Raw genomic sequence first — 14,159 nt, forward strand, 5'->3', positions numbered from 1 at the left:
CTCGGCTAGGCAGATATTTACCTTGCTATCTCAGTCAATAAATATATACAGAAGCGACTACTGTGTCTACATTCTACCCGAACAAGGCAAACGAATAGAAGGAATGGTCGAACAAATGGTTGTTAGAGTTTAACCCAACCAAATGTAATGTAATGAAGATAGGTGTAGGGAGCAGGAGGCCAGATACAAGGTATCATCTGGGAGAGGAAATTCTTCAGGAGTCAGAGAAGGAAAAAGACTTGGGGGTTGATATCACGCCAGACCTGTCTCCTGCAGCACATATCAAGCGGATAACATCAGCGGCATATGCCAGGCTGGCCAACATACGAACGGCATTCAGAAACTTGTGTAAAGAATCATTCAGAACTTTGTATACCACATATGTCAGGCCAATCCTGGAGTATGCAGCCCCAGCATAGAGTCCATATCTAGTCAAGGATAAGACTAAACTGGAAAAGGTTCAAAGGTTTGCCACCAGACTAGTACCCGAGCTGAGAGGTATGAGCTACGAGGAGAGACTACGGGAATTAAACCTCACTTCGCTGGAAGACAGAAGAGTTAGGGGGGACATGATCACCACATTCAAGATTCTGAAGGGGATTGATAGGGTAGATAAAGACAGTCTATTTAACACAAGGGGCACACGTACTAGGGGACACAGGTGGAAACTGAGTGCCCAAATGAGCCACAGAGATATTAGAAAGAACTTTTTTAGTGTCAGAGTGGTTGACAAATGGAATGCATTAGGAAGTGATGTGGTGGAGGCTGACTCCATACACAGTTTCAAGTGTAGATATGACAGAGCCCGATAGGCTCAGGAATCTGTACACCTGTTGATTGACGGTTGAGAGGCGGGACCAAAGAGCCAGAGCTCAACCCCCGCAAACACAACTAGGTGAGTACAACTAGGTGAGTACAGAAACACTACGCCTTGTTGGAAATATCCAACACTTATTTCTCATTTAGCACTCGGATAAATCATCTTTGTACTAATAATTATATTTTACTAACACTACTAATCAGTAGCGTGCTAATATTAATTCATATCCTATTGCTACGCAATTTCGCCTAAACCTTCCTAGTATGTATGGCGCGTCGTAGATAGAAAGCCCGCCACAAGAATAAATTTCCACATATCTTTGGACCCAATAGAATCCAGTTATTTACTTTCCTTTATTAAGGATAATCATTTATTAATACGTTTACTTTAATTAGTATACTACCGTTTACTGGAATTTCTTTATCCAGCTAGATAGCTGTTCCAGTGAATAATATTATAATACAAATTATTCTTCATTTAAATCTTTCTCGTTTATTTTGCGCGGTCTGAATTAACCGACTTGCCCTACGAGAAAATATATTACCGTATAACACATTTACTTATGACAAAAATATTCGTCATAAACACTTCCTCCCCTAATTAGAATTAAATGAATAAAATAATTTATGCTCGGGGCCCTTACTGGGAGCTACTGCGCATGCGTCAACCCGGTTTTCGCTCAATTGGCAGCAAGGCGTTCAGAAGCGGCCCGACTAAATCTTCTAATTCTGCAAGCATCTGTACTTCTCAGGGCTTCAGATTGAGGGCGCAGTTTACCCAATTCACGGACACCAAGTTCGGCAGGCATTTTATCTAATTTTTATTATTATTTGAGCTCAGTAATAATTACAAATGTAGGTGCCATGTCGTGATGCTGTAGGCGATATAAAACACCCATGTAAGTACTACTTCCACCCCTCCGATTAGATCTTGCGTTTAAATGCGTGAATACTAGTTTGGAGTGGAAGTTATAGAAATTACTTATTTCAGCGTGATGTAATTCAACTGAGGAGGCGTGTGACTGTCCCCATGTTCACATGTCCCAAGGATTATTATCCAGGGCAGGTCCCAACGTGTTGTAGAAGCTAGGCACAATCTACGTTCCTCTGACACAGCTGAGGAACTTACCAGTCTTAACTTGTAAATAGTGTCTTCATTATTGAGTCAATGAACTTCCATTTTTTTTTTTTTTTTAGATATATACAAGAGTTGTTACATTCTTGTAGAGCCACTAGTACGCGTAGCGTTTCGGGCAGGTCCCTGGAATACGATCCCCGCCGCGAAGAATCGTTGTTACAACCAAGTACACATTTTACTGTTGAGTTAAACAGAGGCTACAGTTAAGGATTTGCGCCCAGTAAATCCTCCCCGGCCAGGATACGAACCCATGACAAAGCGCTCGCGGAACGCCAGGCGAGTGTCTTACCACTACACCACGGAGACTTTTTATTTATTTATTTATTTATTTATATATTTATTTTCATATTAATTATATACTTGATTTAATCATTGATATGCATTAATATTTCTACTTTTCATAAACTAATACATATTTCACATAACTATAATTAATAATTTATATTCATATTGTAGTAATTTGTAGTGAATTACCTACAAACATTATAGAATGACCCCCCAAAGAGTGTGGAGGGATTTGGATCTATAATTTTAATAATTATTCTACAGTCCATTGCTCTAATATTTCTATGATTAATCACATTACATTATCCAGCATCTTAAAGCATCCAATATTATTTATTATTGGAGATCCATAGGCACTGGTTCTCTAATTTATTCAATTTAAATATTTAATTTATTTCTCCCATAAAGGGAGTGGTCCTTCGAAAATTAAGCATCATTATTATTAGTATTCTGGAGCCAGATTTCCCCCACACGCCTGGCTCCAGGCCGGATACACTTGAGACACAACCCCCTGACTCCAGCCATGTTACACTGACACTATCCTGGCTCCAGATATGCTACACTGATATCCAGCTAAACACACACCGAAACTACGACGTTGGTACAACGTTCGAACAAGTTTTAACACCTGCTAACTAGTTATAACAACCAATATAGCAAGTTGTAACAACGATCTAATACGTCATAAACACTTTAAGCCAAGATGTAACAACTTTATTTCAAGTTGTAACAAGCTGAAAATAGAGACGGTTTTGGTTTGTGTTTCCAAGGATACTACATTGACTTAAAACTTGCTACACTAACACATCGTCCCACAGCGGACAACATTGGACTGTCAGCCTAGTCACACAACCAATTGGTCGTCCTCATCTAACTAACCTTCACTTAAATGACCTCCTCCTTGAACCCAGACGATGACACTCCACCACACATCATTTAAAACAAAACACCCATTCAGCAGCATCAGCCCCACGCCCCCCACGCCTCAACAAGAACCTACTCTCATACAATGGGTGCAAACTGAAAAGTTCCAATGGCGGCCAAGCTAGCCTCTGCTGCCTCCAGATGGGCGAGTTTTTTCTTATCCCAAGGAACAACAGGGTCACCTTTCACGGAAGGGGGCGGGGGGCCGGGGTGAGGGCGTGGCTCTTGTGGGGTGATGGGGAGCAGGTGATGGTAGGGGGTGAGGGTGTGGCTTTTTTTCAGGGATATTCCTGCGTGGGCCCTAAGCCTCTGGCGAGCCCACTAAGTGTTGCTTGTTTCTGTTTTATTTGGGTGGAGTGTGAGTATTTATGACTCGTATGCGGTGGTGAAGGGGGGTGAGGGCGTGACGGTGGTGAAGGGGGGGTGAGGGCGTGACGGTGGTGAAGGGGGATGAGGGTGTGACGGTGGTGAAGGGGGGGGGGTGAGGGCGTGACGGTGAAGGGAGGTGAGGGCGTGACGGTGGTGAAGGGGGGTGAGGGCGTGACTGTGGTGAAGGGGGGTGAGGGCGTGACGGTGGTGAAGGGGGGTGAGGGCGTGACGGTGGTGAAGGGGGGTGAGGGCGTGACGGTGGTGAAGGGGGGTGAGGGCGTGACGGTGGTGAAGGGGGGTGAGGGCGTGGCGGTGGTGAAGGGGGGGGGGTGAGGGCGTGGCGCTAGAGATAGAGACGGGCCTTACGATGACCTTAAGATATTTTAATTGATCATGGATCCCATACCCATTCTGTGGGCGGTGGTGAAAGGGTTACAGTTACACCATTGTTTCAGGGACTGAATCCCAAATGTCTCTGAACTAAGTTACACTGGAGTTCACATATTTGTGTCCAAGGTCACGACTTGATAAGGATCCAGAACGGACCGAAACGTCGTCAGAACATGACGTGGGCCCAGAATGGACCGAAACGTCTTCAGGACATGACGTGGACCCAGGACGGACTGAAACGTCATGTTCCTTTCTTTTCATATGTGTGGGTTGGGTTAGTTGTTTCAGCTACGTTATTGTGAGTTATTATAGCTCATTTTCATTCGTGTACATTCCATAATTCTCATATTAACAAGCTAGTTAGACTAGTAATAGGCTACTCAATCCAATCAACTCTCTCTTTTAAGAGCACATGCTTTGGCAAACTCATCAGTTGTCATGCATTTAGAGGGTAATGAGATGAAATCCATGAAACGCTCTGATATCATCATAAAAAATTGCATGGTTTAGGGTTGGGCTTAGGAACTAACAACCTCTGGAGGGTTACTAATTTAAAGTCAACATAATAACTTACTGAGCAACCAGCAAGTTTACTTTAGCGCTGTTGATGGAGAGACCCGTGGAGGGTTCCAATCCTAAGGGGTCATCCATCCTATGTGTCTTCCGACACAAGATTTGTCACAGTTATGTATTAAGGAGTTGAGTGCAATAAAGGATTAGTCACTTGTAATTAAGGTATTAATTGTGGTGGAGAGATGTACAGATCTCAAGACATGGAGAATGGCAAACAGCTTCTTTTGAAACGTGGAAGCCTGATATTTACACGGCTCTCCACTCAGTAATATGAGCCATCACTCACTCTCACGACATCTGTACTTCCAGCAACACTAGTGGGTGATGTAGGGACCCGTCTTATGTATATGATTTTGGAGAGGAAGCGACTGGTGAGCAGAGCATCAGTCAATTTGTCTCTTCCACTCTCTTTACATTACCCGACGTGATAATGGTCCAGGACTGACCGAAACGTCGTCGTTTCATTTTCTGATGTGAGGTTTCGTCATCGCATCAATCTAATTCGAGAGTTTAGACTCTAGTCCCTCCAGACTCTTAAGACATTTTATTTTGCTTCAAGCGAAGTTTGGGTAGATGGAAATCATATACCTTCTTGAGTGTGAAAGGAGGGATAGCAATTTGGAAGAGGGCGATGTCCCATGGTGCAGGGAAATACTGGGTATTGTCCTTCGCTAGAGACCGTGAACCATGATACATTTTGATTTTATTACAATTTTAGTAATGCATTTTGAGAGGCTGCTGACCTTCGATGAACAATTTTTATGACACGGTCATTGAAATAAGTGTCTAACAAAGACCCTTGGTATGAAAAGGCCCAATAGGCTTCCGACTATACGTAAGTTCGGTAAGGCAATCGTCAGGAGAGAGCGTTAAGACACTGACTATACTGGATATAGTGAGTATTGGGTATTGAACATCGCGCCGTTCATCATATTTGCGAGAGCACAAGTATAATGAAGACATAATGGGATGGGAGTGCAAATACAATGAACGCACACATATGAGATTACAAATGTAATGAACGCACACATATAATGAGATTACAAATGTAATGAACGCACACATAATGAACGCTCAAGTAACAAATAACTTTAATAATAATAATAATTTTTATTTAGGTAAAGGTACATACATAAAGAGATTTTACAAAGTTTGTTGGTTTTATAGATAGAGCTAGTACATACAATGCCTAAAGCCACTATTACGCAAAGCGTTTCGGGCAGGAAAAAACACTAATGACTAAAGCTTAAAACTAATGGGTAAAAAGAATAAAATGTGTTGAGTACAAATAAAAATAGAGGTAAAAGAGGGGGAGAGAGGCAGAGAGGAAGAGGCAGAAGAGTAATGAAAGAGGCAGCCGTAATGCCTCTTTCTTTAAGAGGCATTACGGCTATTTCTTACTTCAAGTAGAAGTTCAAGTACGTTTATTGAGACCATAAAATACATCTCAAAAGGATAGAGTAGCTTATTCCTAACCCTCCTTTCTTACTTCTTAACGCCCTGTCAGCTGGTCAGTACTTATGACCTCTTGACCCTTCCGACTTCCTCCTAACATCATTTTAACCCAGCAAGCTGACCTCAATGATCCTGCTTGTTGATCTATTCTACCTAACCCCTGTTAGCTTCTGTAAGCTAACGGAGTTTAACTCCCTAACAGCTCCCTACCAGCTGACCTCTGACAGCTGTTTTACTCTTCTTGACCTGTGTTAGCTGACCTACTCTTGTTGGCCTGCACCAGCTAACCTACTCCGCCTTACCACTGACCCGCCCTGACCTTCTCGACAACTCAACTCTGTCATGCTACAAACATTTGTGTCTCATCATATAAGGTGCTTCGGTAAGGTCATCCTCCTCCTCCTCTTCATCGTCACATTTCTTTCTGTATTTCCTCTTTCATATTGTTAGCGTCGTTTTTCCAAACTAGTCCACATTATCTTGTAGGTATTGCGTGTTTAGTTTAGTTTAGGTATTATGTGACATAGAAAACGAGCATATTTTCTCAGAGAAAGTGGGACAGAGTGTATATCTCAAGAGATGCTTGTAAGCACATATAGAACGTCTCTCAAGAGACGTTCACCAGCGGATCCCTCAAGAGACGTGTGACACTGAACGAGTTCGACAACGTAAATACAGACCAGTTTTTCCTCGGTGTGACATTCAGTTGAGGTCGCAGCCTCACCCTCTGCAAGAAAGGCTAGTTCACTAACAACAGTAAACTAGACGTTAATCTACCACGCTGAAGATGTAGAACTTTGATTAGGGTTTACCTAAGTAAAACACGCATGAGTAAACTGAGAAAATACACTAAAGTATTCAGGTACACCATTGTCAAGGACAGGATAACGGTTAGCCTCCTTGAGGTCCCAGTGGCCAAGGGTGAGGCTGTTCGCTTGGTTACTCATTCAGTTACTGGCCAAACCCTCCCCCCTCCCCAACAGTGCTTAATATGACTGTTCAGGTGATACACGTACCATCCACTGCATCATGCCAATGGCGTGAACTCATCAGAAAATACACCAGGGTAAACTCATTAGAAAATACACTAGGGTAAACTCATTAGAAAATACACTAAGGTACATTCATCAGAAAATGAATCAAAGTAGACTAATAAAAACTACATTAGTGTAAACTTACCAGAAAATACACTCGGGTAAACTAATCCCAAAATAAACCAAGGCAAACTTATCAGAAAATACACTAGGGCAAACATCAGAAAATACATCAGCCTAAACTCATCCCTACACTAGACAATATTGCCCGAAACGCTGTGCGTACTAGTGGCTTCAGACAAATTTGCCGACGGCCGTTCAGTAATTGTCAAACACGCGTGTGTATGTTTAAAGTGTTTTAGGGAGTCACATGACTGGAGGATTAGGAGATTGGATGAAAAACGGGTTGAGAGAGAAAGAGGGGGGGGGCGAGAAGGGGCATAATTACTGTTTTCGAAACTAAAGAATCCTCATGAACCTGCTTTGCCATCTGTTATCTTAAACTAGGCAATCAGTTAGGAAATTTCACATAATGTTTCCGCTTTAACATTGTGATTTTAACTATATAAATAATACTATTTAGTGCATAACTTCACTTACAAATATACTCCAGAATTAAAATAAATTATGTATACAAAACCCAGTTACAGAAATCTGCTTTCCATAAAAACAACAGTTTAGATATTCAGAAAATAATTCACAATAATTTGTCGGAAAATTAGGCACCAAACTCGTACATCTGATATATAAGATAAGAGTGCAAGAAGAAAAGCGATAAGTATACCATTGGTAAGAAGTATACCATTGGAGTTAGTAGGTATAGCAAAAATTGCAGAAAGGTTAGTGATGAAGGGAGAGTTGGTGAAGAGAAAGAATGAGAGCCTAATGAGGCGCACATAAAGTCAAGCCAAATCACGCTTCTACGAATGTTTGTACATGTTATTATGCACTGAGGAAGATAAGATCTGATAACAATAAAGTCAGGACTAAGGTTCATACTTGTGAGATAAGTATCTAGTGTGGGTATAATGGTCTGTTGGTGCTTGAATCTTTGCATTCCAAGCCAGACGGCAGCTGCTGCTTCAAGTCGCAAATCACTGTTCTGTAGCCCCGTTCCATCGTCCTTCCCCAAGTCGCAGCTCACTATTCCATAGCCTCGTTCCCTTCCCCAAGTAGCAACTCACTGTTTCTTAGCCCCGTCCATTGTCTTTACTCATCTCGCTCCAGTTTCTTCAAGGCCCTCAACAGCCCCTTACCCCTGCTGGGTGTTGGCGACCACCGGCACCAAAAAATGAGGTCAGGAAGGTCTCTGGTAAACACCCGGTGTTCTCCTGTGCCTCATTCTTGACTGCCGTCATCTGGTCTGTATACCATAACCAACTGCTGGCTCTTATAGCTAGGATAAGGTCAGGATTACCGAATCTCTGGCAAGAAGGAGCTGTGCTAAGGATAAGGTTAGGATTGTTGTATGTTATGTTAGACTATGTGTATACATAGTCTAGTATAGCCGAAGGGGCAGTTGCTACTTAATAATACTAATATTAATAATAATAATTCATTGTCGAGGGACAGGAAGCCAGAGTGTGTTCATACACGTTAGGCTTTTATCGATTCCCCCACGGCCGAACGACTGACCCCGCCCAGGATGCAACCTTACAATAAGCTGACTAACTCCTGAGTACCTACTTACTGCTAGGTGAAAAGGACATTAGGTGATAGGAAATGCTCCCAACAACAGTGCAGTACATCCAGTCTGAGGTACCTGATTTTCTTCCCCAGAGGTCTTTGGTCCAACGTACCAATGTGTACTGTTGGACCTCCAAAATTTCACGTTTCCCTGGAAACACTAACCGAAACTGTCCCTATTTTCCGCTTGTTACAACTTGTAATAAAGTTGTTATATCTTGGCTTAACGTGTTTATGACGTATTGGAACGTTGTTACAACTTGTTATATTGGTTGTTAGAACTTGTTAGGTGTTAAAACTTGTTCGAACGTTGTAGCAACGTCGTAGTTTCGTTGTGTGTTTGGCAGATTTTGTACTATTAACTTTATAGAATCCGAGAAAATAAATAGCTAAAACCAAACTTAAACATTCCTAGAAGCAGTATAGTTCATATTTGTACTATTGTAGGCCTAATATTAAGTTATATTAGGCCTATAATATGATAAGTTATAGGTTAGCTCCTGTAATTACTTTTTCCGATTTTCTGGAATGCCATTTAGGCCAATTCAATAATACAAAAACGTAAGTTTGGGGGTCCAACAGAACATCTTGGTATGTTTCACCTAACAGTTGCTGAAAAATAAAGTTTGGAAAAAGAAAAATAGATCCACACAATATTTACCTATAAAAATATTTTAAGGCAGATTCAAAACAAGATTTATAAATTTAAAATATTATTAATCCAAAGTGTTTTCTTATAGAAATATCACGCTACTGTGATTTTATTGCGCAAGTTTTATTTATATTTTATTTAAATGTTTACATTGAGTAATGTGGATGTTTGACTAATTTTGGTGTAAATTGCATTATTTCACAGTAACAAACGTATACGGTGTCGAAATATTATATAATAATTCCAGCTAAATATTATATAATATTTCGACAAAGATAATAATTATTGGGATCGTCCCCAATAATATACTGATCAAGAACGCCAATTATTTGCTAATTGAATTAATTTACATGAAGTACTGCAGCTAAAATACATTAATTTATTTAAATTTTAAATGTTACAAAAAATAGTACTGAAGCCCTCATTTTCATTAGCGGCCTCTGGCTATTCCCTAGCCTAACCACTTGGGCTGGACGGTAGAGCGACGGTTTCGCTTCATGCAGGTCGGCGTTCAATCCCCAACCGTCCAAATGGTTGGGCACCATTCCTTCACTCCGTCCCATCCCAAATCCTTATCCTAACCCCTTCCCAGGGCTATATAGTCGTAATGGCTTGCGCTTCCCCCCCTGATAATTCCCTCTGGCTATTTATTCCAAGGTTAGTTAGAAGTTAAGTTAGGTTAGGCTAGACTAGGTTAGATTATGTTATCATCAGTTCCTGTTGGACTTTTCCCAAACTCGCCTTTCATGTTTCATTTACTTTAGCCTCGCCCATTTTATTCTGTCAGACACATGTGGTAGCATTAAGCTATTCAGATATATCCAACCACATGACTTTCACAAAGTTGAGGCATTGCGACGTAAATGTCAAAATGGTGGTTGTGGAAGGTGAAGGTGAGGCGGAGTCATGTGTTTCCTGGTATTGCCAACCGCATCATACATCACTTTATGCATCAGCCAACAGTCATATGCCTGCGTGTATATTATGTATACATGCCTAAATATATTTATTTTATAGAAAATTACAAAAGTACGTTGTTTAAAAAAGAATTAGTACATGGTAATATGGTACATGGTAAAAAAATGAAAGAATAATTTCAAGACCTATCGATATTAACACATTATTCAGGAATACACTGAATATTTACGTATCCGTGAATGATGTATACAGTGGATGCATGGGGGAAAAAATTGGGTTTTGTATTAGTTTAACATGTTTGTAAATAATATTAAACATAATTATAAGGACGCTGGCTTTGTAATACATACGAAAACGTGCAATACCTTCACTTGGTCTTCAGGTTATCTTCACTCGCGCCCTCATTCATGTAACTTTTAATATATTAATAGTTTATATATGAGTGAATAAATCCACAAGGGCCGTGACGAGGATTCGAACCTGCGTCCGGGAGCATCCCAGACGTAGCTCAGTCGATTAAGGCAGTGTCTGGGATGCTCCCGGACGCAGGTTCGAATCCTCGTCACGGCCCTTGTGGATTTGTTCATTTGATCCATCACGTTAGTATGATCTGTGTGTGTGTTTATATATGAGTGTTCTGTTTCCATGAGTATTCAAGTCTGTTTCTTTTGTTAGGACGCTTGAGTATTTTGGATGTGATGGTCATGTTTCCTTTGAGATTAGTTTTCTCCAGCCATGTAAGATTGAGCTGTGCCTGGCCCTCACATTTTATAGAGCAAAATCTCACATCGCTGTGGTGGTGTTACTCTAGTACCCTCGCATCACAATCGAGAACGCCCAGAGTTCGAGCCCTGGACAGGGTGGCATGACTGATTACCAACTAATTGATGAAGATCAAGCCACCCAAGAGATGGCACAGGCATGAATAGCCCGTAAATTGACTACCATTCCTTCACTGTTCCTTCCTGTCCAGTCAACAATATAATAGGAACTAGTTATATAACAATTAGCGCATCAAATTCTGGGGAAATCAATGGAGAAGGGGAGTTCTTAGCCTGCTAGCGAGTCAGAAGACTTCTAATTCAGTAAACCCAAGATAAAAAATATCTTTATTGCATGTTTCTGTTTGCTGGGAACGAGTTCTATATCCTGGTCCCCACCTCTTCAAGTTCAAGTATGTTTATTGAGACAAGAAAGAAATACATCTCAAAGGGATAGAGTAGCTTAGGCTATTTCTACCCCACTCCCCATCTCATAATCATTAACCCTTACACTGCTCCAATAGCTCTCTGCGTTTTGTTCCATTTGATTGGTTAACTCATTTTAGTCATATGCACTTCAATAAAGCATTTTCAAATAGTTGCATAGTTCAGGGATTAATCGTCCGATGTGGCGTATACCCAGCCAATGGATCTATCTGTATTTGAACTCTCGTGTGGATTCAGGTAAATTCAGCATAAAACTCTGGAATGTCTTGCAGGGATTTCAACGTTGCAAAGTGTGAAAGATTACTCGTGCAAATTGGTTTCATCTCAAAGGCATGAATAGTAAAAAAATTCTCTCACTAATTTATTGCAACCTTGCAGCTTCATGTTCAGGTAATTGTGGTATTGTTCTGTGGTATCCGTGATGAAAGCTAGAGCTTGAACCCATTCATTATCTTTCAGTTCGTGGACATTCTTTCCTTACTATTACATGAAAATTTGTATTTCATCTCTGTTCATTACAGCGCTTCAGTACAACTACCTGGCTTTAGCACTGAACATCAATATGATATATATATATCTTCGAAAAAGTACATAGTTGAACTGTCTGTTGTTAAGAATTTGTTCTCGGATAAAGTTCTCTGCCTTTATGGCATCATTTATGCCATTATATTTATTTAATGTTTAACTGCGCAACACTTCTCAATGAATAATGCCATGTAACTTGCGAAATTCACGGTAGGCATTTACAGTTAGTGGTATTTCCTTTAATTTAGAAACCACGCCAGCTTTTCTTCCTATCATTCCCGGCGCTCCATTGTAACTGCATCACTGCTTCTGGCCAAAAATCTCCCAGTTTGACGCGTGTTCCTACCTAGCTTCTCAAGTATTCATTATCTGTTCTTTTTATTTATATAATTTTCACAATTCTACTTAATCTATACTTATATCAACACCACGAATACAAATGGCTAGTTATGCTGTGTCAGTTATATCTGTACCTTCATCAATTGCAATATAAAATACAGTACAGATCTTTACTTTCTCTCTGAGTTGACTTAAAACTCGTCCGATGGTCCACTGATAACCATAAATAACCGATATCTACTGGACTGACAGTCACCAACATCCTACACTACAGGGCCCTACAAGCACCTCCTTTTGAATGGCCACAACACAGTCATCTACTAACAGATTCCCACACATCTCCGGGATGCAGTCCGCAACAGCTGTCCAAATCCCAGGTACCTATTAACTCCTAGGTGAATAGAGGCATTAAGTAAAATAAACTCTACCCAATTGTTTCTATCTCGGCTGGGAATCAAACATGGGCCCCTGGATTGAGAGTCGCGGAGGCTGACCGCTTGTGTAATTACCTAATTGTAATTACAGGATTAGAGCTATGCTTGTGGTGTCCCGTCTTCCCAGCGCTCTTTGTCATATAACGCTTTGTAAACCACTGACGCTATTTTCCTCCACCACCTTCACTTAACTTGTTCCAACCGTCAACCCCTCTGTTTTATTATTATTATTATTATTCATTTCTATATTATTCAACCCATACCCATACCGTGGGTGGTGGTGGAAAGGGTTACAGAGGCACATAATGGGTTCAGGCACTGAACCCTCTAGTTCGTTTAGTTAAGCAAGTGACAATCATGTGAAGGTAGTTACACATCTGTTAATATTACATACACCGCAAAAGTGAATATTATAATATTTTTTGGCAGCTTTGTTTACTTAGCTTAAATCTATGAGCTCTTGTTCTTGAAGTTCCAGGTCTCGAGAATTTTTCTTTATCAATTTTGTCGAGTCCTGTTACTATTTTGTACGTAGTGATCATATCACCTCCTTTTCTTCCTTCTAATATCATATTTCTTTAAAATTTATATTATTTATAGAAATATTTATCATATTTCTGTAAAATCTATGTGGCACTGTCATAAAAACTAAGTAGATTTAGTACACGGTATCTTTGTGTAACAAATCTACTAAGTAAATTGGTTTCTACTTAAAATGGGGTTTAATCTCTATTATATCATGTAGCTCAAGTATTTTGTAACGCACTTCATCTATGTTTGTATATAAGCTTTTTAGGAACATGTTCCCTCTCCCATTGTGTGTGTATTCATCTAGTATTCACCTAGTTGTGTTTGCGGGGGGTTGAGCTTTGCTCTTTCGGCCCGCCTCTCAACTGTTTACTAACTACTTTTTTTTCCCACACCACACACACACACACACACCAGGAAGCAGCCCGTGACAGCTGGCTAACTCCCAGGTACCTATTTACTGCTTGGTAACAGGGGCATTCAGGGTGAAAGAAACTTTGCCCATTTGTTTCAGCCTCGTGCAGGAATCGAACCCGCGCCACAGAATTACGAGTCTGTGTGTATAAGGGGGAAGGGAGGGGGGGAGGACTAACGTACGTACGACCTCTAGTTGGAATGTAAATGCATCAGCCCGTCCTCCTAAAGTTTCCCCAACGTCAAGAAACTGTCGTACCATGGTGCCCTTGTCCCTAACCTACCAGAGGACCCAAAACAGAAAACAGGATCAGAATGTAAAATTCGTGAGCCGCTACCATTTTCTAGTACGACAATTTTTGCCCTTGGGTAGACTATACGTCAAAATGCTGCTATTAGAGGAACGGGTTGGACGCATAGCCTCAGAGAAAAGAATGCAATAACATTTGAGATTATTTTGTAGGTTCC

At 40.8% G+C, this 14,159-nt stretch overlaps 1 protein-coding gene across 4 annotated transcripts in view; it reads left to right on the forward strand.

Moving 5' to 3' along the window:
* The first annotated feature begins 1,492 nt into the window (after positions 1-1,492).
* The window catches only part of LOC123774860 (larval cuticle protein A3A), a 30,142-nt gene continuing 17,475 nt past the window's right edge, over positions 1,493-14,159 (forward strand). Inside the window, exon 1 of one of the 4 annotated variants that reach the window (XM_069322071.1) lies at positions 1,493-1,620. The gene's annotated coding sequence lies outside the window, so the exon portion shown is untranslated. Of the gene's footprint in view, positions 1,625-1,698; positions 1,719-14,159 lie in introns of those variants that run through there. The other 3 variants (XM_069322072.1, XM_069322073.1, XM_069322074.1) reach the window with 3 other exon arrangements.

This window comes from Procambarus clarkii, chromosome 10 (assembly GCF_040958095.1).
Source record: "Procambarus clarkii isolate CNS0578487 chromosome 10, FALCON_Pclarkii_2.0, whole genome shotgun sequence".
Taxonomy (NCBI): Eukaryota; Metazoa; Arthropoda; class Malacostraca; order Decapoda; family Cambaridae; genus Procambarus; species Procambarus clarkii.